The 27,846-nt window shown below is 46.3% G+C and overlaps 1 long non-coding RNA gene across 1 annotated transcript in view; it reads right to left on the reverse strand.

The window, feature by feature from the left end:
• Positions 1-5,093: 5,093 nt before the first annotated feature.
• The window catches only part of LOC119978013, a 122,813-nt gene continuing 100,060 nt past the window's right edge, over positions 5,094-27,846 (reverse strand). The window contains exon 2 of the long non-coding RNA XR_005463347.1: positions 5,094-5,645. This is a non-coding gene — a long non-coding RNA (uncharacterized LOC119978013). The remainder of the gene's footprint in view (positions 5,646-27,846) is intronic.

Raw genomic sequence — 27,846 nt, forward strand, 5'->3', positions numbered from 1 at the left:
TGTCCCTGGAGAGGGAGCATGCACTGTCCACTGGCACCATTGAGGCCTTCCATACGCAGTGGGCACCGCAATGTCTGGGTTCCTTTATGGACCCTTTTAATCACCTTTTGGTTTAAGTTTTCTAAGTTTACTTTGTCCTTTGTTTTTATTTCTGGCAGTTCCCCTTTAAGGAGCGGCTCCTTTTAATGTGTCCCTTATTTGTTTAGTTTAGTTTAATTAGTCAGCACTTTAAAAGAGTTCAAAGTCAAGGATATGGGTGAAACTCATGTTTGATGGATAAAAGGTTGGGTACAGGGGATTGAGAGGGAATGTGCCAGCATTATAACTAGATCCCAGCCCCTGCAATAGAGGATTCATTACCCCTCAAGGTAGTGGTTCAGGATGGCGGTTCACCTCCACTTTCTCAAAGGCTATTAGGGATGGGCAACCAATGTTGGCCCAGCCAGAGACGCTCACAGCCCAAGAAATAACTTTTTATAAACTATTTACACAGCTGTTTTATTTACATAAAGCTATACTTTTTGCATTAGCCTGGAAAGAATGAATAATTACACTTTGTGAAAGAGAAAAATCTGTTTTCTGTTGCAGTCCCAGCAATCTTGTGATTGTTTACCTGAACATGGGTCAATTTAAGCTGTATAGAATGTCATATAGTTATGTGCTTCACTGACAGGGTGGCCAGTGACCAATGAAAATACAAAAATATCTAACATTAAAGCACGTGTGGATAGCACCATCAGTGAGATGGTCACACCGTAGGTGAGGATTGAACAGGCAGGAAAGGAATAAGTAACCACTCGGCAGAGTAGAGGAAAGCATGTAGTGAAGGAGTCTCCTGTGACCCTGTGACCATCCGCCTTTCTAACAGTTATACCGTTTTGGATACTGTTGGAGAACATGACTGCAGGGAAGTTCAGTGGCAGCCAACTTCATGGCACCATGAGTGGGTCTGCTGCACAAGAGGGGAGGAGGAAGAGCATCAGGGCTATAGTGGTAGGTGTTTCAATTGTAAGGGAAATAGACAGGCGTTTCTGTGCCCTCAAGAGACTCTAGGATGGTATGTTGCCTTCCTGGTGCCAGGGTCAGGGCTGTCACTGAACGACTGCAGGGCATACTGCAGGAGAAGGGCAAACAGACAGATTAGTACCAACGATATAGGCAGAAAAAGGGAAGAGGTCCTGAAAGAAGAATTTAGGGTGCTCAGAAGAAGATTTAAAAACAGGACCCAGAAGATAGTCATCTCAGGATTATTTCTGATGCCACATGCCAGTGAGTATAGGAATAAGACGTTAATCCAGATGAATGCATGGCTGGACAAATGACGCAGGAGGGAAGGCTTTAGATTTCTCGGATATTGGGACCATTTTTGGGGATGGTGGGACCTGTACAAGGTGAACAGTTTGCACCTGAACTGAAATGGGACCAGTATCTTTGCAGGGAGGTTTGCAAGTGCTGTTGGGGAGGGTTTAACCTAACTTGGCAGGACCTGGGATCCTGAGAGAAGGTTCCGCAGGGATAAATACACAGCCAACATTAGAGGAAACATCAAGTGAGTCAGGAAGGCATAGAATGTCAAGATTAGTAAAGTCCCAGAGAGATGACAAGATTGGTTAATTTTAATACAAGAAGTCTGACGAACAAGGGCACAAATTGAGGGCACAATTTGAGGGCACAAATTAAAACATGGGAATATGATGTTATTTCTGTCACTGAGACATGGTTGAGGGGCAGGATTGGCAGCTCAATATTCCAGGATTAAGGATCTTCAGGCATGATGAGATGGAGATAAAAGAAGAGGGGGTGTTGCAATTTTGATCAGTGAATCAACCACAGCAGTATGGAGTGATGATATCTTAGAAGGCTCTTAAACTGAAGCCATATGAGTAGAACTTAAAAACCAAAAAGGAGCAATCACATTATTAAGAGTGTTCTGTAGGCCCCTAACTGTGGGAGAGAAATAGAAGAGCAGATATGTAGGCAGATTTCAGAGAAGTGTAAAAGTAATACGGTAGTCATAGTGGGGGATTTCAAATTCCCCATTATTAACTGTGATAACTATTGTGTAAAAGGTTTAGAGGGACACACACACACTCATCTCTCTCACACATGCACACTCATCTCTCTCACACATTCACTCATCCCTCTCACAGACACTCACCTCTCTCTCACACACTCGTCTCTCTCACACACGCACACTCATCTGCACACTCATCTCTCCCTCACACACACTCACTCATTTCTTTGTCATGTACACACTCATCTCTTTCACACACATAGTCATCTCCCACTCATGCACACTCTCTCATGCACACTCACTCATCTCTCTCCACACAGACACACTCATCTCTCTCTCACATAGACACACTCATCTCTCTCCACACAGACACACTCATCTCTCTCTCACACAGACACACTCATCTCTCTCTCACACAGACACACTCATCTCTCTCTCACATAGACACACTCATCTCTCTCTCATACAGACGCACTCATCCCTCTTCACACAGACACACTCATCTCTCTCTCACACAGACACACTCATCTCTCTCTCTCACACAGACACTCATCTCTCTCTCACACAGACACACTCATCTCTCTCTCACACAGACACACTCATCTCTCTCTCACATAGACACACTCATCCCTCTCCACACAGACACACTCATCTCTCTCACACACTGACACACTCATCCCTCTCTCATACAGATACACTCATCTCTCTCTCACACAGACACACTCATCTCTCTCTCACACAGACACACTCATCTCTCTCTCACACAGACACACTCATCTCTCTCCACACAGACACACTCATCTCTCTCTCACACAGACACACTCATCTCTCTCTCACACAGACACACTCATCTCTCTCTCACACAGACACACTCTTCTCTCTCCACATAGACACACTCATCTCTCTCTCACACAGACACACTCATCTCTCTCCACACAGACACACTCATCCCTCTCTCACACAGACACACTCATCTCTCTCCACACAGACACACTCATCCCTCTCTCACACAGACACACTCATCTCTCTCCACACAGACACACTCATCCCTCTCTCACACAGACACACTCATCTCTCTCACACAGACACACTCATCTCTCTCTCACACAGACACTCATCCCTCTCCACACAGACACACTCATCCCTCTCTCACACAGACACACTCATCTCTCTCACACAGACACACTCATCCCTCTCCACACAGACACACTCATCCCTCTCTCCACAGACACACTCATCTCTCTCCTCACAGACACACTCATCTCTCTCTCACACAGACACACTCATCTCTCTCTCACACAGACACACTCATCCCTCTCCACACAGACACACTCATCTCTCTCTCACGCACTCAACTCTCTGTCACGCACTCATCTCTCTGTCACGAACTCATCTCTTTCACACACAGATATTCATCCCTCACATGCACACTCATCCTAACTCAAACACTCATCTTCACCTGACAACACTCATCTCACAGAAACTCATTCTTCTCACACACTCATTTCTCTCACACACACTCACCTCCCTCCAAGGCTTGAATGCCCCCCATCCCTTGCAGACCCTGCTAATACCCTCCGGAGGTTCCACTCTCCCCACCTGCAGGCCACACTCTCACCTTCTCGAAGGTCCCACACTGCACCCTTAACATGTCCTCTTCTCCTCTCCTCGCAAGCCTCATTCTCACCCATCACAAGCCCTTTTCTTCCTCCTTGCAGGCCTAGCTGTCCAGCTGTAGCAGGCCCTGATCTTTACCCTTAGCAGGCCCTGTGCTCTGCCCCTAGCTAGCCCTGCTCTCCACCGCTAGCAGGCCCTGCTCTCTGACCCTAGCATGTCCTGCTCTCTACCCCTAGCAGGCTCTGCTCTCAGCCCTTGCAGGCCCTGCTCTCCACCCATTGCAGGCCCTGCTCTCCCCCTTCACATGAAGCCCCACTCTCGCCCCCTTGCAGGCCCTGCTCTCTGGCACTCGCAGGCCCCACTCTCACCCTCTTGCAGACCTACTCACCACCCTTCACAGAAGCTCCTCTCCACCCCTCACAGGCCCCGCTCTACCTCCTTGCTGGACGTGGTCTCACCCCCTCACAGGCCCCATTCTCACCCCCTCACAAGCCCTGCTCTTCCTCCCTCTCAGGCCCCGCTCGACACCTTTTCAGGCCCTGCTCTCCCCTCTCGCAAGCCTCACTCTCCCTTCCTACAGGCCCCACTCTTCGCCTTGCAAGGCCCGCTCTTACCTCTCATAGGCCCTGCTCACTACGCCTCACAGGCCCCACTCTCACCTTTGCCCCACTGTCCTCGATCACTGTGATTGAGTTTACTGTTGTCTCCAGCTTGTCCAATCAGAGGTTGGATTCTGAAAAGCCAGCCTCCTGCTTGGACTAGCTGGAAACAGCACAAAACTCAATTGTATCAATTTATCTAGCCTGGTGCGGAATCCCTGGGAGACTCCCAAGGAAGCCTGGAGTTCAATGGAACTCTCCTTGGGAATGCCTGACCTATGTCATTAACTATTGGCCCTAAATGTGGCAGCAGTAATTTCATATCTGCCGCACGGTAGCATAGTGGTTAGCACAGTTGCTTCACAGCTCCAGGGTCCCAGGTTCGATTCCCGGCTTGGATCACTGTCTGTGCGGCGTCTGGACGTTCTCCCCGTGTTTGCGTGGGTTTCCTCCGGGTGCTCCGGTTTCCTCCCACAGTCCAAAGATGTGCAGGTTAGGTGGAATGGCCATGCTAATTTGCCCTTAATGTCCAAAAAGGTTAGCTGGGGTTACTGGGTTACGGGGATAGGTTGGAAAGTCTGGGCTTAAGTGCGATGCTCTTTCCAAGGGCCGGTGCAGACTTGATGGGCCGAATGGCCTCCTTCTGCACTGTAAATTCTATGATTCTATGAAACCTTGCCATTCAATATATTTCAATGGTGAGGGAAGCAGCAAAACGACATTTTTGAAAAGCTAACACCTCAATGGCAGAATTCAGACAGCAACTTTTTGAATATTGGAATTTAACTACACATCAAAGCCCCTTGCCTAATATTGATGTTTCACTCAGGCATAAATAATGCTAGGTTTCATTGGACTCACCATTATTTTGTTAGCAAATTGTGCCCCATCAACTTTAATGCTCAAAGCTGTCACTTAAATCAAAAACAGCAGGCAAAATGGAAATGCGGATAATATGGCAACTTATTTTTACCTGGGTGGGGTTCTTCAAAGACAGCATTCAGACCCTCAAGCACCCATCTTATAGACAAAGTTAGTGAATCGAGAATTGCCGCAAAATTACAGAGGGAATCAAAAGCGAGAGCTAATTACACAAATTGACAAAGATTGCTATGTGGTCAGTGAACTGCAATGTGCTGCAAAATGTGATATTCCTTAACTCCTGAGGAATCAGGAGCTCATGCCGTTGCAATTTGATGGGGTGTATGTGCCACTGCTCTCCAATTGCACTGTGCAAAATTGTCCCTGTAGCGTTTGCTTCCCATGATGCACGAGTCTTCCCTTACGTGAGAGCAAATGCAATAACTCTACGTCAGGTCGTGCTATCGGCACAATCACCTTCAAGGTGTGATTTTCTTTGATGCAGTATGTATTTGTCAGAACTCATACTGAGAAACATATGGGACCAGCATGATCTGTAAATGGAAAACAAAGATAAGAAATTAAACGGTGCTAGCTGAAGTGCTGATATGTGAAGACAGAGTGGAACAGCTCTTCATACAGAATGATATTTGACACTTAAAAGTGATTTATATCTGGAATTAAATGAATGGTTTTGGTTTAAATTGAGGTAGACCTCCAGTAGGTTGGAGGTGTTTCTCACGATTTGCATTTGTTTTCTGTGAAGATATTTTTTCTACTGAATATAGACTCATGAATATTTTCCTGTTTCTTTTGTACAATGGCTTACTCCAGCTGATATTAGAATTTGTGAAATATGTTTCTGGCTGTCAATACATTACAAGCAAAGTTTCTTAAATCCTGACAATATGCACAAGCAAATGGATAAGCTAATAAATTAATTGGAAGAATAAATAAACTTTGAATCAACTATTTCAAGATCCATAAACTTACACATGTTTGCATTGCAAATGTTTACAATGTACAAACCTAACATCTGCATTCATTGCTAACAAAACTAAGGGAGTTCAAAATAGCAGTAAGTCAAAATGGAGCTGGACAAATAAACATGAAAATTCGACTTATTTAAAATTAGATAGCAAGAGTTAAAAGAAACAAACAACCTCAGAAATTAGATAACATCGACAAACTGCCTCAGCTTCATTCTCACTGCAGTATTCTAACTTTCCAGTTACAGTATTAACTAGTCTGTAAATCATTGTCAAAATATTGAAGAGCAGAATGCTATTCATTTTAAATAAAATATGTTTTTTTCCAATTTATTGGCTTTCATTTATTCTCATTCAGCTCTGTCTTACTTCCAGTACAGAATTATTCATTATGTCTTCAAATCTAACCATTTTGGACAGTCCCGTTTAACTTACGGGTAAAAATGCGATCAGATTTCATCAAAAGTAAGGGTCATGCAATAGTGAAGAAGGCATGCACAGCATCCTAAATTGGTCTGGATCCAGATTGGTAGGACCAAGGCATGACGATGCCTTATTGCGTTTGAAAATTTGAAAAATATGTGGTACCTTGTTTTTTTTAGTATTTATCCATGGTAGAACAGAGAGCAGCTTGCATGGTTTTGGTTTAGATTAAGGTTGACCTCCAAAACGATGGAAGCATCTCTCACAATTTGTCAATTTTGTGTAAATAAATCTTTTCTACTGAGTATAGACTCATTGTATCCTGTGTTTCTTTTATATAAAGGCTGTTATTAGAATTCCAGAAAGACGTTTCTGGTTGTCAGAACGTTTTGATGGTCATCGTTTAACTCAGGTCAAGAGTAGTGTGAAGAACTAAGACCTCACGCTGTATATTTTTATAAAATACATATTGACATAGCTCATTGCTATTTTTAAAATATTTGAACTGTACAAAGGTCTTTAAATGGCTGAAACTGTGTCTGTCTGTGACTCCAGAACAAAGTAAGTCGTCTCGCAGTTTTTGGAAAACTCAGTCTTCAATGTCTCTGAGGAGCCAAAATCGATCCATCCTGTGGACTCTACAGCTTAACTGCAAAGAGAGCTATACAAAGATAAGCTGCATCTAATTGCCCAGGCTGGCTACATGGAGAAGTGTCATCTGTTAAGACAAAGGCTCCGTAACCTTCCTTTCAATTCCTAATGGCTGAGACATTTAACAGTCCTCAGAACCTCGATGATGGATATTCACCCTTTGGCAAAGGTCAGGTGGAGAAATAAGAGGTCATGTGACATAGGCCTTTGGCTTGTGAGACAAGTAATATTGCCTTGTTCAATGGCATAGGTCAATCTGCTGTCACAGAAAAGGAGCTCTAGCCCAGGTTGGACACCTGGCCCCATCTACACTGTTCCTGCTGGAACTTTTGTATCATCACCTACAAGACAGATTGATCTCTCCATGCTTATCTCACCGTCTGAAGTCAACACCACCAGAAAAGTGAATTATACAGCATTGGTTTTCAACCCACTGATCTCCATGAAGGAAAACCTTATTGAACTTTGATTCTGGACTCTGGAATTCATATGAACCAATGTTTATTTTATCTGTGGCCTCTGTATTATAAATCCTTCTTTTATTATCCCTTTCTTCCAAGCGTGGAGGACGCGTTGTGGCCCTCCTTTTGCATTTGAATATGTGCAATGAACTAACCCTTTTCAGTTCATCCTAAGGTGTTGGGAAATATGCCACCGCTTATCAAGAGAGAAACAAATCAAACACCTTTCAGTTTACAGATGGATGAGCAAGGAGAAATTAGTGCTGTTTAAATTAACCCCCCACCTGTCCATTACAGTCTCAGACATGATGATCAGTAAGTCTATACCATTAACACTGAAAGATAGAATCAAAGAACAAAAGGCAAGTGATAGAGAAGACAAGCATAGTTGCTGCAAATTCAGAATGGTCGGACCTTTGCATGATGATAGCTTATTGCATTTGAAAATTTAAGATATGTATATATTTGAAAAAAATGTATATGAAAAAATACACCATTTTATTTTAGAGTCAATTATCCACGAAGACACTGAAGTTGGAGCACGGGGAACTATCAACAGTTTCCAGAAGGCATGGTTCCCTAGTGCAGATTAATTTATAGTGATCTCCTTACCCACTTTGGATCCAGCAGTAGAAGCTATGCAAAGGGTCAGGTGAAAAATTGTATGCATCAGCTGTCAATCAAGTGCTACCTAGCTACTGAGTGGCTGTGCCTGAGTGAGTGACTGCAACTGAAGAAGGAAGAGGTTTAGAAGTTTGGCTGGATTGGCACTAAGCCATCATGTTCTTCCTTGCTCAAGTCATCTGTGGCCTCCGCCACCAAGACTTTGCAAACTGCTTCCCGATGGTGGCTCAACTGACATGTGTTAACAGCGTCTGTGGTTGTGGGCAGCCTTCTTCTTTGAAAACAGAAAACACAAGTGCTTTCAACATTTGAATGTAATGTGATACAAGGCCAGTGCCTGACCCACTGTGTAAATAGAAGACTACACAGCAGGAGTAATTTTGTCAGTCCATGTTTGTGGCAGGTGAGGCTTCCCACCAGCAACACGCATTCATAAAATAATCCCCACCATCTGCAAGTCATTTGAGGTGGTATTGTGCCTTTAGCATGCAACATGCATGGGGTATCTGTGACATCTGGGGGTTATTTGGAACGATTCCATTTCCAGTATAGAACCCAAGAGCAGGGAAGGGGTTCCTATGTTGTTGCTGTGAGTTTCTGACCCATATTTGTCACAAACAGAACCCTGCAAAATTATTATTTCTCTGGACCAACCAGATCGGAAGCATTAGACTTGGAAGATTGATTACAAGATGCGAGGGACCATGTGATGCATTTGACCCTTTGCTATTCATTCTGAACCCCATTGGATATTATGAACATTTATTTAGTTCGTGTGATCAAGTAATAGGCAACCCTATCTTGGAACTCGTGCTCATGCCAAAGAATTCCTTATTTGCTCCCAAAACTTATAGATAAGGTAAAATGCATTCGCACTATCAACAAACTCTTTTCACACATATTGGGCACGATTTACCAGCCACGTCCCACCGGAATCAGAGTGCAATGTAGACAGTAGATGCCTGGTGTGGCCTCCTCCGGGCTTTTCGACAGCCGTTGCACCTGGTGAGAGCTAACGAGAACTGACCAGGTGTCACAATCTGGGTCCCACCTACAATAGACCTAACCGGCTACTGGAATCTACCGGCCTCTCCAGAGAGATCCCAGCCAGGCGCCGATTAGTACTGATCTACACAAATGTGGACCAGGCAATATGGCACATGGGGGAGCCCTGGATAGTCAGGGACAAGGTAGGCTGGCACCCTAGCTCTCCCCAGTACTCAGGCACCTTGGTACTGCCAGCCTGGCACCTTGGTACTGCTACCGTCACATTGCCAAGGTGCTAGGGTGGCACTGCCAAGATGACAAGAGTACTGCTAGGGTGCCAGGATGGCAGCACCAGGGTGCCTGGGTGCAAGGGTGGCATTGTCAAGAGTCAGGGCTTGAGGGGGGCCATACCATAGAACATAGAACAGTACAGCACAGAACAGGCCCTTCGGCCCTCGATGTTGTGCCGAGCAATGATCACCCTACTTAAACCCACGTAACCCGTATCCCAACAATCCCCCCATTAACCTTACACTACGGGCAATTTAGAATGGCCAATCCACCTAACCCGCACATCTTTGGACTGTGGGAGGAAACCGGAGCACCCGGAGGAAACCCACGCACACACAGGGAGGACGTGCAGACTCCACACATACAGTGACCCAGCCGGGAATCGAACCTGGGACCCTGGAGCTGTGAAGCATTGATGCTAACCACCATGCTACCGTGAGGCCCCAGGCAAATACCATGAAAGGAAAGGAGGGGGAGGGTGGGAATAAAGGGGAAGAGATGAACGGCAGCTATGAAGGGGCCTCCGGAAGGTTGGAGGGGTAAAAGGTGGGGGTCCTTAAGGCGGGACCCAAAAGAAGACATAGAAAGGCCTGAAAAGGGGGACCCGCAGCAACCCCATAGCGAGGTGTCCTCACTTGGGGTGTGCCCATGTGTGTGGGGGGCTGACATTGCCCATGGGTGGGGTTGTGGGGGACTCTCAAGCTCACTTAAGATCGGGACACCCTTTCAAATTGGTGGCTCAATCTCTAAGAGACCAGTCTGGCCAGCGGGTTCAGCTTCCCAGTGATGGAAAATCTTCTAAGTGAGGGTTATCTTGGTGAGAAACTCCTCAGGGCCCGATAAAGTGACTGTGTGGTTAGATAGCGGTGGGAAACCCACCAACGAAGCCGGAGAGAAACTCTCAGCAAACCCGCCGGAAATGACACTTGGAAACATTTCCATTAGATCGCGCCCATTGAATTTAAGTCACGGAGAATGAGTGTTTTCAGCTTCAGATAATAAAATCTTCTGTCAAACTATTTCTAAAAGAATATGAAAAGTCTCTTGATCAAAGAAGGTAGTTGTTCCCCTGGCGCGGTTCTTTTTCCGTAGCATTACTCAGCCACAAAGAACAGCAAAGTCAGAAAAGATGTATTGCCCTCCTCATATCTCACCTATTTTCAGTCATAGTGTTCACAATGTGCAGGGAGCTCATCATTTTTAAAATGCAAAGACTTCATTGAATCTGATAAGATCGCATCACATTCCAAGGCAAGATGCTTCCTGTGCTTGTAGAAAACTCCCTGTTGTTTTGCCATGAATCAGATAATCAGCCCCAAAATCCACTCTTACACTCAGTATACCACAACACAGCATTATCTTCATATTCCACAACATTTATGCTGGCACCTTTGCTGGCTGGAAACATGCAAATTTGGAAATCACACCTCAGTAACTAAAATTTCTAATGTCCAGACTAAGCTTTTCAACAAAATGTAAAAATTAGGGCCAGGATTCTCCGCTATCCGGCGGGGCGGGCCGTAAAGGTACGGAAGAGTGATGTGAAACATTCCGACGTCAGGTCGCCCGGAAGGTGCGGAATCCTCTGCACCTTCAGGAACTAGGCCAGCGCCGGCGAGGTTGGCGCCACGCCAGCCGGTGCCGAAGGTCCTCTGCCGGCCGGCGCGAGTTGGCGCATGCGCGGGAGTACCAGTGTGTTCTGGCGTGATCCCAGCACATGCGCAGGGGGGTTCTTCTCCGCACCAGCCATGGCGGACCGTTACAGCGGCCAGTGCAGAGGGAAAGAGGGCATAAGCCCGCCCGCAGATCGGTGGGCCAGGCCACCGTGGGACCCCCCCCGGGCCAGATCTGCCCGCGCCCCCCCGAGGACTCTGTAGGCTGCCCGCAGAGCCAGGTCCCCCCCGGTAAGGACGTTGTTTGATTTGCGCCGGCGGGACTGGCCGAAAACGAGCGGCCACTCGGCCCATTGCAGAGCAGAGAATTACTGGGAGGGGCCACTGCCAACGGCCCCTGACCGGCGTGACGTGATTCCCGCCCCCGCCGAAAAACTGGCGCAGGAGAATCCAGCAGCCGGCGTCGGGGCGGGATTCACGACGCCACCCGGCGATTCTCTGGCCCAGCTGGGGGGGGGGGGGTCGGAGAAACCCGCCCTAGATGTCCAACCATAGAGGTTCTTGCAGCATTTTAGCATCACCAGGAATGCAGTGGAATGAAATACCTGCTACTCCTCTGCCACACCACTTTTTAAAAAAATCTTTATTGTCACAAGTAGACATACATTAACACTGCAATGAAGTTACTGTGAAAAGCTGCTAGTCACCACATTCCAGCGCCTGTTCATACACAGAGGGAGAATTCACAATGTCCAATTCACCTAACCGCACACTCGGGACTTGTGTGAAGAAACCGGAGCACCCGGAGGAAACCCACGCAGACACAGGGAGAACATGCAGACTCCGCACAGATAGTGACCCAAGCCAGGAATCGAACCCAGGTCCCTGGCGCTGTGAAGCACCAGTGCTAACCACTGTGCTGCCGTGCCGCCTGCTCCTGGGGATGGGCTTTATTAAACTCAAGGTGGTTCCTAATGCTAATAGTGCCACAATACATGTCACTAACCAGGCACTATGCAGGAGATATATATTTTTTTTTAATTTGTTCATAGAACATGGGCTTCAGTGACTCGGCCAGCATTCATTGCCCGTCCCTATTTGCCCTCAAGAAGGCAATGGTGATCTGAATTATTGAACCACTGTAGTCCTTGCGAGTAGCTACACAAACCTTGCTATTCGGGAGCGAGTTCCACGATCTTGACTCAGAGACAATGAAGGAATGGTGATATAGTTCCAAGTTAGGTTGATCTCAGGCCTGGAGGGGAATTTACAGGTGGCGGTGTTCTCATCCATCTGCTGATTTTGCCCTTCCAGTTTGCAGAGGTCAAGCATTTGGAAGGTGCTGTCAAAAGAGCCTTGATGAGTTGGTGTAGTGCAGCTTGCAGATAGTACCCTTTGCTGCCACTGTTGTCAATGGTTGAGGGAATGGATGCTGTAGGTGGTGGATAGAGTGCCAATGAAGTGGGAGCTATGTCTTGGATGGTGCCAAGCATCTTGAGGGTTATTAGATCTGCACTTATCCAGGCAAGCAGAGTGTACTCAAAACACACTCCTGATTTGTTCTTTATAGATGGTGGACAGGCTTTGGGAAGTAAGGAGGTGAGTTGCATGCCACAGAATTCCCAGCCTCGAACCTGCTCTTGCAGCCACAGAATTACATTCTCTTCCATCGGGCAGGAGATACAAAAGTCTGAGAAAACGCACTAACAGAAAACAGCTTCTTCCCCGCTGTTACAGTACCAGACCCCTGAATGACCCTCTTACAGACTGAACTGATCTCTCCACGCACCTTCTCTACTGAGTAACACTACACTCCGTATGCTTCACCTAATGTCTATGTCTATGTATTTACATTGTGTATATATTTCGTGAATCCGCTGATCTGTCTGGACTGTACGTGGACCACTTTTCACTGTACCTCGGTACACGTGACAATAAACCCATATCCAAATATGGCTGGCCCAGTTTAGTTCCTGGTTAATGATATACCCAAGGATGCTGATAGTGAGGAATTCAGTGATGGTATAAATAAATAGGCCAGCAGAGGTATGTGGGCATTGCTTAGCAACAGGAGGGTCTTAGAAGGTTAAAAAAAAATTAAGTTTTAGTTTTAGCTGGATATGTTGCAGTTGGGCATCGGGGAATGAGAAGGAAGTATTCATTGGACAGCAGGACATTGGGATGTTCCGAGGAACAAAGGGACCTTGATGTTTTTGTCCATAGATCACTGATGGCAGAAGGACAAGTTAATAAGGTGGTGAAAAAGGCATATGGAACATTTACCTTTATGAATTGAGGCATAGATTACAAAAGCGGGGAGGTCAAGTTGGAGTTCTATAGAACTTTGGTGAGGCCACATTGGAGTACTGTGTGCAATTCTGGTCGCCACATTATAGGAAGGATGTGATTGCACTGGAGGGATACCAGAATGTTGCCTAGGATGGAACATTAAAGTTACAAAGAGAGGTTGAATACGTTTGGGTTGCTTTTGTTGGAGCAGAGAGAACTGAGGTGGGATCTGATCGAGGTGTACATGATTATGAGTGGCATGGACAGGGTGGATGGGGCATGGCTGCTCCCCTTAGTTGAAGACTCAGTCATGAGGGAACACAAGTTCAAGGTGAGGGGCAGAGGCGTAGGAGGTTTAGGGGGGATATGACGAAACACTTTTTACCTAGGGGGTGGTGATGCTCTCGAATGCATTGTCTTGGAGGGTGGTAGAGGTGGGTTGCCTCAAGTTCTTTTTATGTTTAATAAATGTCTTAAGACGACTAAAGTTAAGAGAACAGAGACCAATGTATTGTTCAGAAGAATTCAAGGAAGAGTAAACAAAGTATTCTGAGTTGAAGAGAAAATGGGCGGGATTCTCTCAGCCCGCGCCGGGTCGGAGAATCGGCGGGCACGAATCGCATGACACCGCCCCGACGCCGGTCCGCCGATTCTCCGGTGAGCGGAGAATCAGCGCCATTGGTACCGACACAGTCGGCGCGGCGGCGGAGCGGCCCCAGTGGCGATTCTCTGCCCGGGATGGGCTGAGTGGCCGCCCCAAAAAGCCGAGTCCTGCCGGCGCCGTTCACATCTGGTCTTACCCGGCAGGGACTCCGGCATCCATTCTGGGGGAAGTGGCCTAGCCTGCGATCAGGCCCCACCGATCGGCAAGCCGGCCTCTCGTGGTTGGGGCCTCTTTTGCTCTGCGCCAGATGCTATAGCCCTATGCCATGTTGCGTTGAGGCTGGCACGAAGAAGGAGGCTATCGTGCCAGTCACTGTGCGCATGTGCTCATTCAGGCTGGTTGCAGCGCGCATGCGCAGACTCATGGCCCCCATTTGACATCGGTATCGGCAGCTGGAGCGGCGTGGGTCGCTCCAGTGCCGTGCTGGCCTCCTGTAGGGCAGAGGATCACTACACATAGCGGTCCGATGACGCCGTCGTTAAACTCTCCAGTTTTTACGGTGGTATTAACACTCTGCCTTCAGATGGGAGAATCCCACCCAATAACAGTAACCAAAGTTGGGCAGTAGACTTCAGAGTTGACTCAAACACCTGATGCCATTTTAATATGAGTTTGGGAATCAAGAGTTTAAGCAATTGTGAATAATTTGCACAGCAGTCAAGACAAAGAAATCCTAAAGTGTGTGGTGTAAAATCCTGGACTGGATTTGTTGTTAAAAGTGGAGTGGAACCTTTGTTTGAAAGTGTCAGTTGTAAAACGTGGACTGGATTTTGGGATACAAACTGCTGATGGAAGACATTATTATGAACAAAGATTTTAAAGCATGTTTTTTGGGAGTGGGGAATTTGGAAACTCTCACATGGCAATCATCTTGGGGAGATTCTGAGGTGAAAACCATAGACACTAACTTGGGTTCAAAGTAGAGTGTGTTCATTTGACTGCAGCCAGTCTGTGTGCTTAAAAGGGACTTTGTGTTAATGGGACCATTATAGCATAAGATGTACATTGTAATCCATGTTAGCCTCAAAATCTGTACGGATTTTTAAAATTGAGGGGGGAAATAAAGAAGTATTATGTCATAATCCAACTTTTTATGTTTAATAAATGTTTTTCTTCTTGTTGTAGTAATCCTGTGACTCTGTTCCTCCACATTTTATTTAAAACGTTCAAATTATGGTCTTTTGAGCCAGGGTTCTATTCAGGGAATTTCCCATTGAGTTGTAACATCAACTGGGATCGTAACTACTCCAGCAACCACAACCATCTCCCTTTCTCCAAGATATGACTCCAAAAAGCAGAGAGTTTTCCTCCTGATTCCCATTGACTCCGCTATTGCTAGGTTTCCTTGATGCCACCCCCTTCCCCCACCCACTCAATCAAATGCTGCCTTGATGTCAAGGGCACTCACTCTCACCTCAGCTCCGGAGTTCAGCTATTTGTCCATGTGGTCAGGACTGAGTGATGCTGGCAGACTCAAACTAAGCATCAGTGAGCAGGTTAGTGCTGAGCAAGTCCCGTCGATTACATTTTCCATCACTTTGCTGATGTTTGAGAGTAGACTGAATGGGTGGTAAATGGTTGGGTTGGATTTGTCCTGCTTTTTGCGGAAAGAATATTCCAGGGCAGTTTTCCGCATTGCCGAGTAGATTCCAGTGTTGCAGCTGTACTGGAACAGCTGGAGTAACAGCGCAGCTATTTCGGGGACACAAGTCTTCAGTGCCAATGTTGGAATGTTGTCAAGACCCATAGCGTTTGCAGTATCCAGTGCCTTCAGCTATTTCTTGATATCATGTGGAGTGAATTGTATTGGCTGAAGACTGACATATGTGATGTTGGACACCTTAAGAGGAGACCGAGATTAATCAGCCACTCATCACTTCTGGCTGAAGCTGGTTGCAAATACTTCAGCCTTCGATTGCACTGAAATGTTGGACTCCCTGATCAGTGGGGATGAGGATATCTATGGCGGCTCCTCCTTTTGTTAATTGTTTAATTGCACACCATCATTGACAACTGGACATGGCAGGACTGCATTGCTTCCATCTGACATATTGGATCGTCTAGCTTTGTCTATTGCATTGATTTCGCTGTTTCGTTTGCGAGTAGCCCTGTATTATTGTTCCAATGGGTTGACGCCTCATTTTTAGATTTGTCTGGTGTTGCTCCTGGAATCTATTTTTTTCCAACAAAGGGGTAATTTAGCCTAGCCAATCCATCTACCCTGCATATTTTTGGGTTATGGGGGTGCGACTCATGCAAACACAGGGAGAATGTACAAATTTCACACAGACAGTAACCCGGGGCTGGGATCGAAACCAGGTCCTCAGCGCTGTGAGGTAGCAGTGCTAACTATTGTTCCACTGTGCCGCCAAGGGCATCATCAATTGTACCCATGTGGCCATCAAGGGATCCAGTGACTGACCAGTCAGACTAATCAAGAAGAAAGACTTCCATCCCCTCAACATTCAGTTGGTCTGCAACCACAAAAAGAACTTTGTCAACATGTGTGTTCACTTTCTTGGCAGCTGTGCTGACCCCTTCATCCTCCAGCATTTCACTCCCCAAAGTCCATGGATAGATCCTGGGGGACAAGGGATATCCCTTGAAGAGTTGGAAGCTCACCTTTCTATGAGAGTCACGACAGAGGCACAGAGGCGCTGCAATCAATGGCATCTGCTCACAAGGACAACTATTGAGAAGGCCAAAGGACGTCCGAAGATGCAGTTCCAGTGCCTGTTCGGTCAGAAGGCACCCTGAAAAATACTTGCAAGAATCCTACTCATTGTGAAGGCTGCACCTCCAGAAATTGGTCCTCTAGAGAGATGTGAATCTTTAGGATTGTGAGGCCTTGAAAGGGGACAGCTCATCTGAGAAAAAGGAAGTGCAGGAGGTGGGACAGGAGGACGAGGAAGAATTTGGGTGTGGGATGAGGAAAATATCAGGGATTATTTCATTCAGAAATGTTTCTGCCATGCCTCTCTGACCCAGGATACAGGGCATGATATGGAATTTGCTCCGAGGTGCCTGTGTAAACACATCCATTGAATATGTAGCCTGGAACATCTAAACTCTCACTACCAACGATGGAAGCACATTTTGGCAGAGGCTTCACCATCCTCATTGGTGAACCATTGTTCTGCTTCACCATTACATACCTCATTTTGTTCCCACCATCAATAAAATACATTTTCCATGCGTGCCTTCAGGTTTTAATCCTTCACGGTACTCAGAAAGGATAACAGTGAACAGTAAAAGCAAGTTAACACCCCAGTGGCCAACGTAGTGCTCCCTTTGGGGCCTCAAAGGAGGTGGAGGCAGCCGAATCTCATCTTGGTTTGAAGCTATTTTGCTGGTGGCAGCCACCGTCATCATGGAGATAACCCTTTGTGTGCATCTCCAAAGGTTGCTGTCCCTGAATCACTCTGTTACTTGGCCTTGCAGCACAGAGGCTCCCACTGTCAGAGGAGTGAAGGAGGCCAAGGATGATGGCCCATGAGAGGTGGCACCTTCATCCTCCACATTGGCATCCTCAACCCTTGCCTGGCACTCCGAATGGCAGGAAGAGATCAATAGCTAGCTCAAAACTGGGATCTCCTTCAGCCATTATCCCCAATGACTGGCCCATGCTAGATAGTGTGGCATAACATCCTGTGGACGTCAGCCTGAGTTTCTTGCAATCACTCCATGGGGGCTGGACGGGACTCTCCACGAGGCTGAGCACTCTCTCAGGTGCACATTCCGACTCCTCCATTCTCTGCCCATGATTCCACACTGCCTCAGAGAAGCCTCACATGTGGGAACACATCTGCTGCTGATGGTCTCGGTAGAACCTTAGGGCGAAATTCTCCGCCCCCCACGACGGGTGGGAGAATAGCGGGAGGGCCTTCCCGACATTTTTGCCGCCCTCCCGCTATTCTCCCACCCCCCCGCCGAAGTCCCGACCCGAATCACTGCCGCCGTTTTTTTACGGCCGGCAGCGATTCTCAGCTGTTAGATGGGCCGAAGTCCCAGCCCTTTCCGCCGTTTTCACGAACGGCAAACACACCTGGTCTTGCCGTTCGTAAAAACGGCGTCACAAACTCGCTTTTTATAACCATGGCACCGATTGGCACGGCAGTACCACGGCCGTGCCAAGGGTGCCATGGGCCCGCGATCGGTGGGCACCGATCGCGGGCAGCGGGCCCGATGCCCGCGCACTACTTGTCCTTCCGCCGCCCCGCAGTATCCATTCGCGGGGCGGCAGAGGGGCAACCCGGCCCACGCATGCGCGGGTTTCGCGCAAAAACGCGATGACGTCATCCGCGCATGCGCGGGTTGGCGTCTTCCAAACTGCGCATGCGCGGCTGACGTTATATGACGCGTCAGCCGGCGCTAACTCCGGTAAGTGGGCTTAACGATTTTCGTTAAGCCCGTCTTGCCGGAGCCTACGGCGTCGGGCTGCTAGCCCCGACCGGGGACCAGAATCGGTCCCCCATCGGGAAGGGGCGCGCTGCCGTAAAACCCGCCCGGGTTTTACGGCAGCTTTACGATTTCTCCCGTTTTGGGAGAATCTCGCCCTTAGTTCCTGTAACTCCAGTTGCCCTGCATCTGTGCCCAACTGAGCAGGATTATGTCTGAGGGGAACTGGCACAGCTGCCTCTGACTCTGGCATCTGGCATTTAGGGGCCTCACGGTAGCATGGTGGTTAGCATCAATGCTTCACAGCTCCAGGGTCCCAGGTTCGATTCCCGGCTGGGTCACTGTCTGTGTGGAGTCTGCACGTCCTCCCCGTGTGTGCGTGGGTTTCCTCCGGGTGCTCCGGTTTCCTCCCACAGTCCAAAGATGTGCGGGTTAGGTGGATTGGCCATGCTAAATTGCCCGTAGTGTAAGGTTAATGGGGGGATTGTTGGGTTACGGGTATGTGGGTTTAAGTGGGGTGATCATTGCTCGGCACAACATCGAGGGCCGAAGGGCCTGTTCTGTGCTGTACTGTTCTATGTTCTATCACCTCCTGCACACCAGTGCTGGACTGCTTACTGGTGCTACATTGTCCAAATGCACATAGGACCCATGGAGGTGGAAGTATCTATGCTGGTGGACTGTAAGATTATAAAGTGTGACAGTATTTTGCATTTCTTTGGTGGCCATTAATGGACAGCAAGAAAGCTTTGTGTGTTGCATCTAGGTGTGAGACACAGGAAGGAACCACGACAGCTAATCTTGGAAAACAGAAGCCTCTGCAGTGCTGCAACCTCACAATAGAACTCAATGTTCAGTATGCTGCTGGACAGGGCGGAATGAAATGCACCCTTTAAAAAAACCACCATGAGTGCCCATTTTACCAATGGCAGCTCTTCCAATTCATTAGAAGCTGTGTGTATCAGGGCTGTCAGCAGGTCCTCAGCAACATTTTGGCTTTGCCAGGCAATGGGGAACATTTTCTCCTGAGAGGATATCAGGCAGACTGACTGCTACGATGCAGCAGATAGATCCATAGATCCAGCAATGCAGCTGGTCCATTTTGAGACCCAAACTGTTTAGTAGAGGGCCAGTAGGTTGCAAAGAGCAAATTTAGTGCCCATCAATTCTTGTCGCCAGGAGGTAAGCCCACCGTGGCAGGGGATCTTCAATCTCAGAAGGAGGTGGGACACCAGACCAGCAGTTGCCCAGGCTTCATGGAGCCAAGGGAAACATGGCATCCAACACAGCCAAATTTAGGGAGGCCTGGACCAAGTTGCTGCTGTTTATACAATTATGTCTGCAGGAGTCTGGCAGTCTGTAGGTGAGACCCACAGCCGAATGTGAAGAAAGACTTTGGCATAGAAGAAGGAAGAGATATGATGGGAGGAGGCAGTAGGAAGGGGCGATGAAAGGGTAGGGTGCCTTGGGAGGGAGAGAATGCTAGAAGCTGAGCTATTGAGGAAGGGATGGGATAGGAACTGTTAACAACCACAACTTCCAACCCAAATATAGTGTGCAGCTTTGGTGGCTGCTTGTACTGCCATAGAAAGGCACCAATCTTGCACAAGGGTAAACATGTTGTGTATTCATTTATGAAGTCTCGGCACAGAGGAACAGATATACATGAACAGAAAGCTTGAAGAAACCAGCATCAGAGCTGACTGCGGGATCCTCTGCTTAATCGTAAACATGAAATTAACACCGGATTGCATGACAGACTTCCTTTTGAGTGATGTCAGGCTGCAATCTGTTAAAGACATCTGACAATGCCAATCACCACTTCTCACTTGAAAGAAAATAAGAAAAAGACACAGGAACAAAAAGGGTTAAAAGGAGTGGAACAGCAGGTCAGAATAAAGAAACAACACAGCTAACAGACACGGACATGGTAACTACCATTTGCAAAGCCATGAGAGGTTGAAATGAAAAAATGAAATGAAAATCGCTTATTGTCACGAGTAGACTTCAATGAAGTTACTGTGAAAAGCCCCTAGTCGCCACATTCCGGCGCCTGTCCGGGGAGGCTGTTACGGGAATCGAACCGTGCTGCTGGCCTGTTTGGTCTGCTTTCAAAGCTAGCGATTTAGCCCAGTGTGCTAAACAGTCCCTGTTATTTGGCTTATAAAATAACATTGTAAATACATTTTCATTAAATATGAGTAAAAATACCAAGGCTATTCAGAATAAATTAATCACCCTGCTGTTATCTACTAAAAAGACATACGTATCTCGATTGTTATTTAAAAATGCACCCTCTCATTCATACTGAGCAATACCTTGGGATATCTACTCTGTTGATATCAAAAGCATGATTCAAAAATATGATCCAAAGAGTATCTCAGGCCAGTAAGTGCCATCCATACATAAATTACTTTTTTGATGATTTGATATTGTAGCTGGCAATGATAGGGTAGCTTTGATGAAATCACCTCGATGACTGAATGGAAGCTATTGTTCAACTCAACTTGGCTGCCTCCTATTGTGAGCGAGAAAAATAGAGAGACGTGTTTGCAAAAACATAACCTCCAACTCACCGTAATGCCACTAAAGAAGTACGAGCACAATATACATTTCAAATGGAATTATTGTCCAACATGCATAGATCCACTGGCTGACTTTATCCCTACTAAGTGCGGTGCCCAGCCACTGGGATAATGTAGTGGGAATTCATAGGTGCACTCCCCAAGATTTTCCGCCCATAATGGAGAGAAATTCAAAGAAACCGTGTCCATTATTTCCCAGTGTACACTCCTGAGAGTACAATTTCATAAACACTCTGATGCCATGTTGAAATTCAATTACTGTACTTTGATTCATTTTTATGACTTCTTTAAGGCTTGGGGCAAAGCCTTGTGAAAATCTATTTGAATCATTAAAGGCACAGCATGAAGTGTTATATAATAATGCAGGAGGGTCATAAAACCGTTTTCCTTCAAGTTTCAGGGACATAAAGCATGATCTGATGCAGAAGCTGGACCTGACTGCTATTATGATGCAAGCAGCTGAACAGCTTGATTCATACCTTTGATGAAGTTATTGCTTCCTGCACTGTTAACTCTCACTCAATAAATAATTCCCTCATAAAAAATGTTAAATAATTTTTTTAAATTATAATTAAGATCAGGGTTTTTCAAAGTGCCAGTCGCAACCCACGATCGGTTGCGCCATTCCCGCGGTGGTCCCAATCGCGGGAGCAGCGCCCAACAGCAGCTACCGGCTTTTACCTTGAGAATGGCAGCTGCTACCCCCTTTTAAGTGAAAATAAATTAGATGGTGTGGCGTCTTCCCGCCAGAAGCGGCAGCGGAGAACAGGCAGCGGAGAACAGGTCACGTGCCCTGCACGCACACGTCAAGCATCCTCACGGTACGTGCTTTTGGTGCCAAATCACAGAGTACTGTTGCTTCCATTTTCCTGCTGCTGGCAAGCAAGGCAACTAAACTGTGAAGGTGAATGGTTTTCTTAAGAGATGGCCAGAGACTCAAATAGGCAGTTTACATAACAGACAGGATACTAACAAAGTAGTATAAAGATAATTTGTCTAGATGTTGTTGTGTCAATTGTGCCAATGCAAATAAGTATACAAAGCCCATGTGTGTTATTTGCAGGGAAGTACTGACAAATGGATGGAGGAGTTTCAGATTTTGAAAGAGAAGTGATGGGTGAAAAATTCCTTTGGAAGTTGAGACCTCAGAGTCAGTTATTAACTTATAGCTGTGTTCAAATTAAGCTGACCTTTAATACACATTAAAAACACGGCAAAAGCCCATGAGGCTGTCAGCATTCCAGTGTAGCATCTCCAGGAGTATCCCAGTGCTGAGTAAAACACACATTTTGTTGCTATTGCCCTTCATGATGACCTACATGTGCAAGATTGGATTTTCTGTTTTCATAAAGGTGAAGTCGGCACAAAGGAATTGGCTGGAGTCTTCAACTGATATCTGCATTGTCCTCTCCTCCTTTGACCCTGATTCAAGTGAGATTGTGAGGATCTGAAGGCTCCTCTTTCACATTAAAGGTAAACAAACATGGCTTGTGTCACGAAGATCGGCCGGCATGGGTCGCAAAGAACTGCCAGAAAGGGTCGCCAAGATCGGCAGGCGTGGATGGCGAAGGACTGTCAGCGTGAGTCATGAAGATCAGCCGGTTGGCAAAACTGGTTCCCGGGAAAAAAGTTTGAAAAACACTGATTAAGATAATGGGTGAGATCTCACGCTAACGGGATCTTCTGGTCCCGCCGAATGTGGACCCCCGCTGCGGGTTTCACAGCGACATAGGGTGGATTTAATGGGAAATCCCATTGATAGCCGTCGGACCAGACGACCCCCCACCTCCGGCCAATGATGGGCCACCTTCCACCACCGAGAAACACGAGATGGGGGGAACATGACTGAAATGTTAGGCATTTTGTGAGTAACCCCTGGAACATACTCATCATTCCAGCCTTTTTGAGTTCATATGCACTTCAGCCCAATGCTACTCAGTCATATATTTTTCTGGTTAACCAAAAAGCACAGGTCATGTCAGCTCTACCATGAAGCTGTGGTTTATGTGAGCTGGTTTCTTCCTGGCAACAACTGCTCCTGGAGCTATTTACAAGCATTGGTTGTTCCAGCACTTAAAATCACCTCATGCCCTGTTAGTTCACCATTATTCAACACTCCTTAATGCTTGGCGGGGGGGGGGGGGGGGGGGATGCTTCCTGCTTTAAAAAGGTGTACTCTGTAGTAAAAAGTAAACTATTCCTTTTAAAAGGTCCTGAAAGATTTCAAAGTCTTGAGACAAATACGTAATGCCAGCAAAAGCCAAATCTGTCACTCATTTAATTTCAGTACTGTAAAATGTCAGATAAAATTTCTAAATAAATCTCAGACCTAACTGTTTACACAAACAATAAATATATATAAAACAATGCGCATGTGTTCTTTTTAAACAAAGGGAAAATCAATTATTAATATTCCAATTATTTTACTCTCATCTATTCCTTTTTTTCACTCCCTGGACCATTTGACTTTGTTTGCATCTGCCTCTGGTGTTTTTGTCCTTCACAAACATTCTGGTACATTTCTGTGCAACCTTCAGGGCAGTGTCAAAGGAATATTGAAAGCCTTGTCTTTTGGGTCAGATGTTTAACCAAGGTTATCATCTGTGCTTTCAGGTAAACGTAAATGATCCCACAACACTTTTGAAGAAGAACAGGGAAGATCTCCTGGTGACCTGGCTGATATTCAGCTTCAATTAACAGCAGGGAAATAGATTAGTAATTCAGCTGATTGCTGTTTGACAAAGCTTGCTGCGTGCAAACTGGTGGTCAGGGTGTGTGCATTTCAGAAGTGCCTCATTGGCCGTGAAGAACTTTGGACATCTTTTTTTTAATAAATTTAGCATACGCAATTAATTTTTTCCAATTAAGGGGCAATTTAGCATGGCCAATCCACCTATCCTGCACATCGTTTTGGGTTGTGGGGGCGAAACCCACACAAACAAGGGGAGAATGTGCAAACTCCACAGGGACAGTGACCCAGAGTCGGGATCGAACCTGGACCTCGGTGTCGTGAGGCAGCAGGGCTAGCCCACTGCGCCACCGTGCTGCCCAAACTTCGGACATCTTGTGATTGAAAAGGAAGTTATGTAATTTTTCGATCATAGAGCATTTCTTCACCATTTCTTTAAAGCGCCTCTTCCCACTGCCTCAGCCTCCACTTCTGCCCTCTGACCACCTACATTATTGATCCTCCATCCTTGATCCAAGCTGCCTTCACATTCCTTTGCCCAACCCTACAAACTAGCTCAAAATATTGGTCTTTTGCTTCACATCTCCAAATCAATAAATTCCACTCAACAATTCAAAGCACAGAAAAAAGCATTGAACATTGTACGTCTTTCACTTATTTAACTGCTTTATTGAAATTGTTATTGTTGCATTCTTGTTGTTATTTAGATACAATTTTTTGGATTGCAATACTTCTATATCCAAATCAATGTTTACACCTGCTTTACTTCAGTTGTTATTTTTTTGAACAACCAAAATGGTCAGTATGAGAATTCTTTTTGACATTCCCAGGTGCTTCCAAATTTCAGGGGCGGCAGAGCAGCACAGTGGTTAGCACTGTTGCTTCACAGCGCCAGGGACCTGAGTTTGATTCCCAGCTTGGGTAACTGTGCGGAGTCTGCATGTCCTCCCTGTGTTTGGGTGGGTTTCCTCCGGGTGCTCCGGTTTCTTCCAAAGATGTGCAGGTTAGGTGGATTGGCCATGCTAAATTGCCCTTAGTGTCCAAAAAGGTTAGGTGGGGTTACTGGGTTACAAGGATAGGGTGGAGGTGTGGGCTTAAGTAGGGTGCTCTTTCCAAGGGCCGGTGCAGACACGCTGGGCCGAATGGCCTCTTTCTGCACTGTAAATTCTATAATTCTATGATTCATCATACTGCTGCTTCACAGCGCCAGGGAGCCGGGTTCGATTTCTGGCTTGGGTCACTGTCTGTGCAGAGTCTGCACTTTCTCCTCATATCTGCATAAGTTTCCTCCAGGTGCTCCAGTTTCCTCTCACAAGTCCAGGACAGCCATGCTTGTCAGCTGAGTTTAACATTCTGAATTCTCCCTCAGTGTACCCGAACAGGCGCCGTAGTGTGGGGATTTTCACCTATACTTCATTGCGGTGTTAATATAAGCCTGCTTGTGATACTAATAAAGATTATTATTATATGCCCACAACCATTCTTCTGGTAAGCTCCGTGTTTACGAATCCAATTGGTTCTTCCTGGACATACCTTCAATTTCACTTGATCCCAAAAGAACTGGTACATGGATAGGTCATCTTTTGGAGACAGGCCTGGCGGAAACTTGTGTTAGTGCGATGGCTCTTGTACACGTGCATTAAACTTTAACACCATTGAATCTTTTCCACGTCATCACCCGTGACAACTGACAAATCCACTGGTTGGTTGCCCTTAGTTTGAATACAACACTGCGCCGTGCTTTTGTCACTCCCTCACCCTTTACCCTTCTTTCCATCCCAATCCACTGAACAGGTTCCAAGGGCCACTTATACTCAAAATATCTTTCTCTATTCCTTCAATCTATAGATGGATAACTGGACAAATGCAAAATTCAACTCTTCCTTTTTGAAAATTGAATCAACATCAAATAGTCTCCTCTCTCTTTCCACTCCTCTCTCTTTCTCTCTCCCTGGTTCTCCCCCTGACCCTCGCTGTACTGTCTCTCTTGCTCTCCTCTTCAACTGAACACACTTTCAAAAGTGTAGAATTACCATGGTCATTTCTTTTTTCATTCGCTCCCTTGAACAAAACAACCATTTGATTTAAAAAAGATCAGTATGAACATCTCAATATCTTGACATTTGTCTTTTAATAATTGTTTGAAGGAATACTCCTGACTAGAAAATCAATCCACCAGTGCAGCTGATTCAACAGTGCTTACGCAAACTGGAAAATCAGAGACATTGGACTGGATTTAATGTTTCTGATGTGGGTCGCACCCATCAATTGAAGAACCGGTGGGGAACCTGCATTGATTCCATGGGGCAATTCCAACAAATTAAGTGTCTCTCTGCACTTAAATGGTCAGCATCTTTTTTTACCATGTGTTTAGGGACCCAGGAGTGAAAATCTGCAGGCCAATCAAAGTCCATCAGCTCTCCATTGCTGGCAATGTGGCTCCTATTTTTGCAAAAAGCAATTTGTATACGTCCAGGGAGCCAATGGCTAGATTGTCTAATCATAGAGTGATACCTTAACAATAAAATAATACCAGGTCTGTGTTACAGCAATGTGTTCTGCATCGATGGTGCTGAGGTGGAGATGGTTGACAGCTCCAAATTCCTAGGCGTGCACATCACCAAAAATCTATCCTGGTCCACCAACATCGATGCCACGGCCAAGAAAGCACAACAGCACCTATACTTCCTCAGGAAACTAAGGAAATTCGGCATGCCACATTGACACTTAACAATTTTTAGAGATGCACCATAGAAAGCATCCTATCTGACTGCATCACAGCTTGGTATAGCAACTGCTCGGCCCAAGACTGTAAGAAACTACAGAGAGTTGTGAACACAGCCCAGTTCATCACGCAAACCTGCCTCCCATCCATTGACTCTGTCTACACTTCCCTCTGCCTTGGGAAAGCAGGCAACATAATCAAAGACCCCTCCCACTTGGGTTATTCTCTCTTCCACCTTCTTCCATCGGGCAGGAGATACCAAAGTCTGAGAACGCATACAAACAGATTCAAAAACAGCTTCTTCCCCACTGTTACCAGACTCCTGTATGGCTCTCTTAGAGGTGAACTGATCTCTTCACACATCTTATCTACTGAGTAGTATTACACTCTGTATGCTCACCCAATGCCTGTGCCTATGTATTTATCTTGTGTATTTATGTATGTCCTGTTTTTTCATTTATGGAACAATCTGTCTGGACTGTGTGCAGAACAATACGTTTCACTGTACAAAGTGACAATAAATCAAATTCAATAAATCTAATTCAATTCAATTCAATACATAGTATGATACCCTTCAAACGGGAATAGTGCCTGGGTCAATGCCGGGTGATCCGTCCGGTTTTGTTCCTTTTTTTTGCTTTCTGCATAGCGGTTGAATACAACTGCATAGCTTGCTGGGCCATTTCAGAGTCAACCACATTTCAGTGGGTTGGGAGTCACATGTAGGACAGACCAGGTCAGGTCAGTAGGCTTCCTTCCCTAAAGGGCATCAGTGAATGGGTGGTGTATGGGTGGGTTTTTGCAATGGTCATGGTCATCATTAGGTTTTTTTATTCCGGCGGCTAGTTTCTCCGGTCCCCCAGCGGCACACGCTTCATGTGTGTTTCTCAGTGGTGCGTCATTTGTTGGCAGCGGGATTTTATCTTCCCGCCGCTGTCAATGAGATTTCCCATTGAAGCCACCCGACGCTGCCAGGAAACCCAGAGACAGAGGTGCACAGCCAATGGGAAAAGTAAATCGTAACAGATGGAGAATTCCAGCCCAGACGTTTTATTGAGCTTTAATTCCTCCATCTGCTGTGGTGGAACTCAAACCCATGTCCCAAGAGCATTGCCCTGGGTCTCTAGTCCAGCGGCAATACCACTGCATCACCGCATTGTAATGAATGTCATTCCAAGAATTGGAAGCCTTGCTTCAAATGAAAGCTGACTACTAAATACAAGCCCTAAAACCCACATTAACAGCGGTAAAATTGACTGGAAAAAATGCCATAACCACATACCATAAGACATACCAGAGGAAATCTTGAAAGGTCCTCGATGTTTCTAACTGTGCAAGCACACGTTACTTCGAGCAGGCATAATAA

The sequence above is a fragment of the Scyliorhinus canicula genome, chromosome 1 (genome assembly GCF_902713615.1).
Source record: "Scyliorhinus canicula chromosome 1, sScyCan1.1, whole genome shotgun sequence".
Taxonomy (NCBI): Eukaryota; Metazoa; Chordata; class Chondrichthyes; order Carcharhiniformes; family Scyliorhinidae; genus Scyliorhinus; species Scyliorhinus canicula.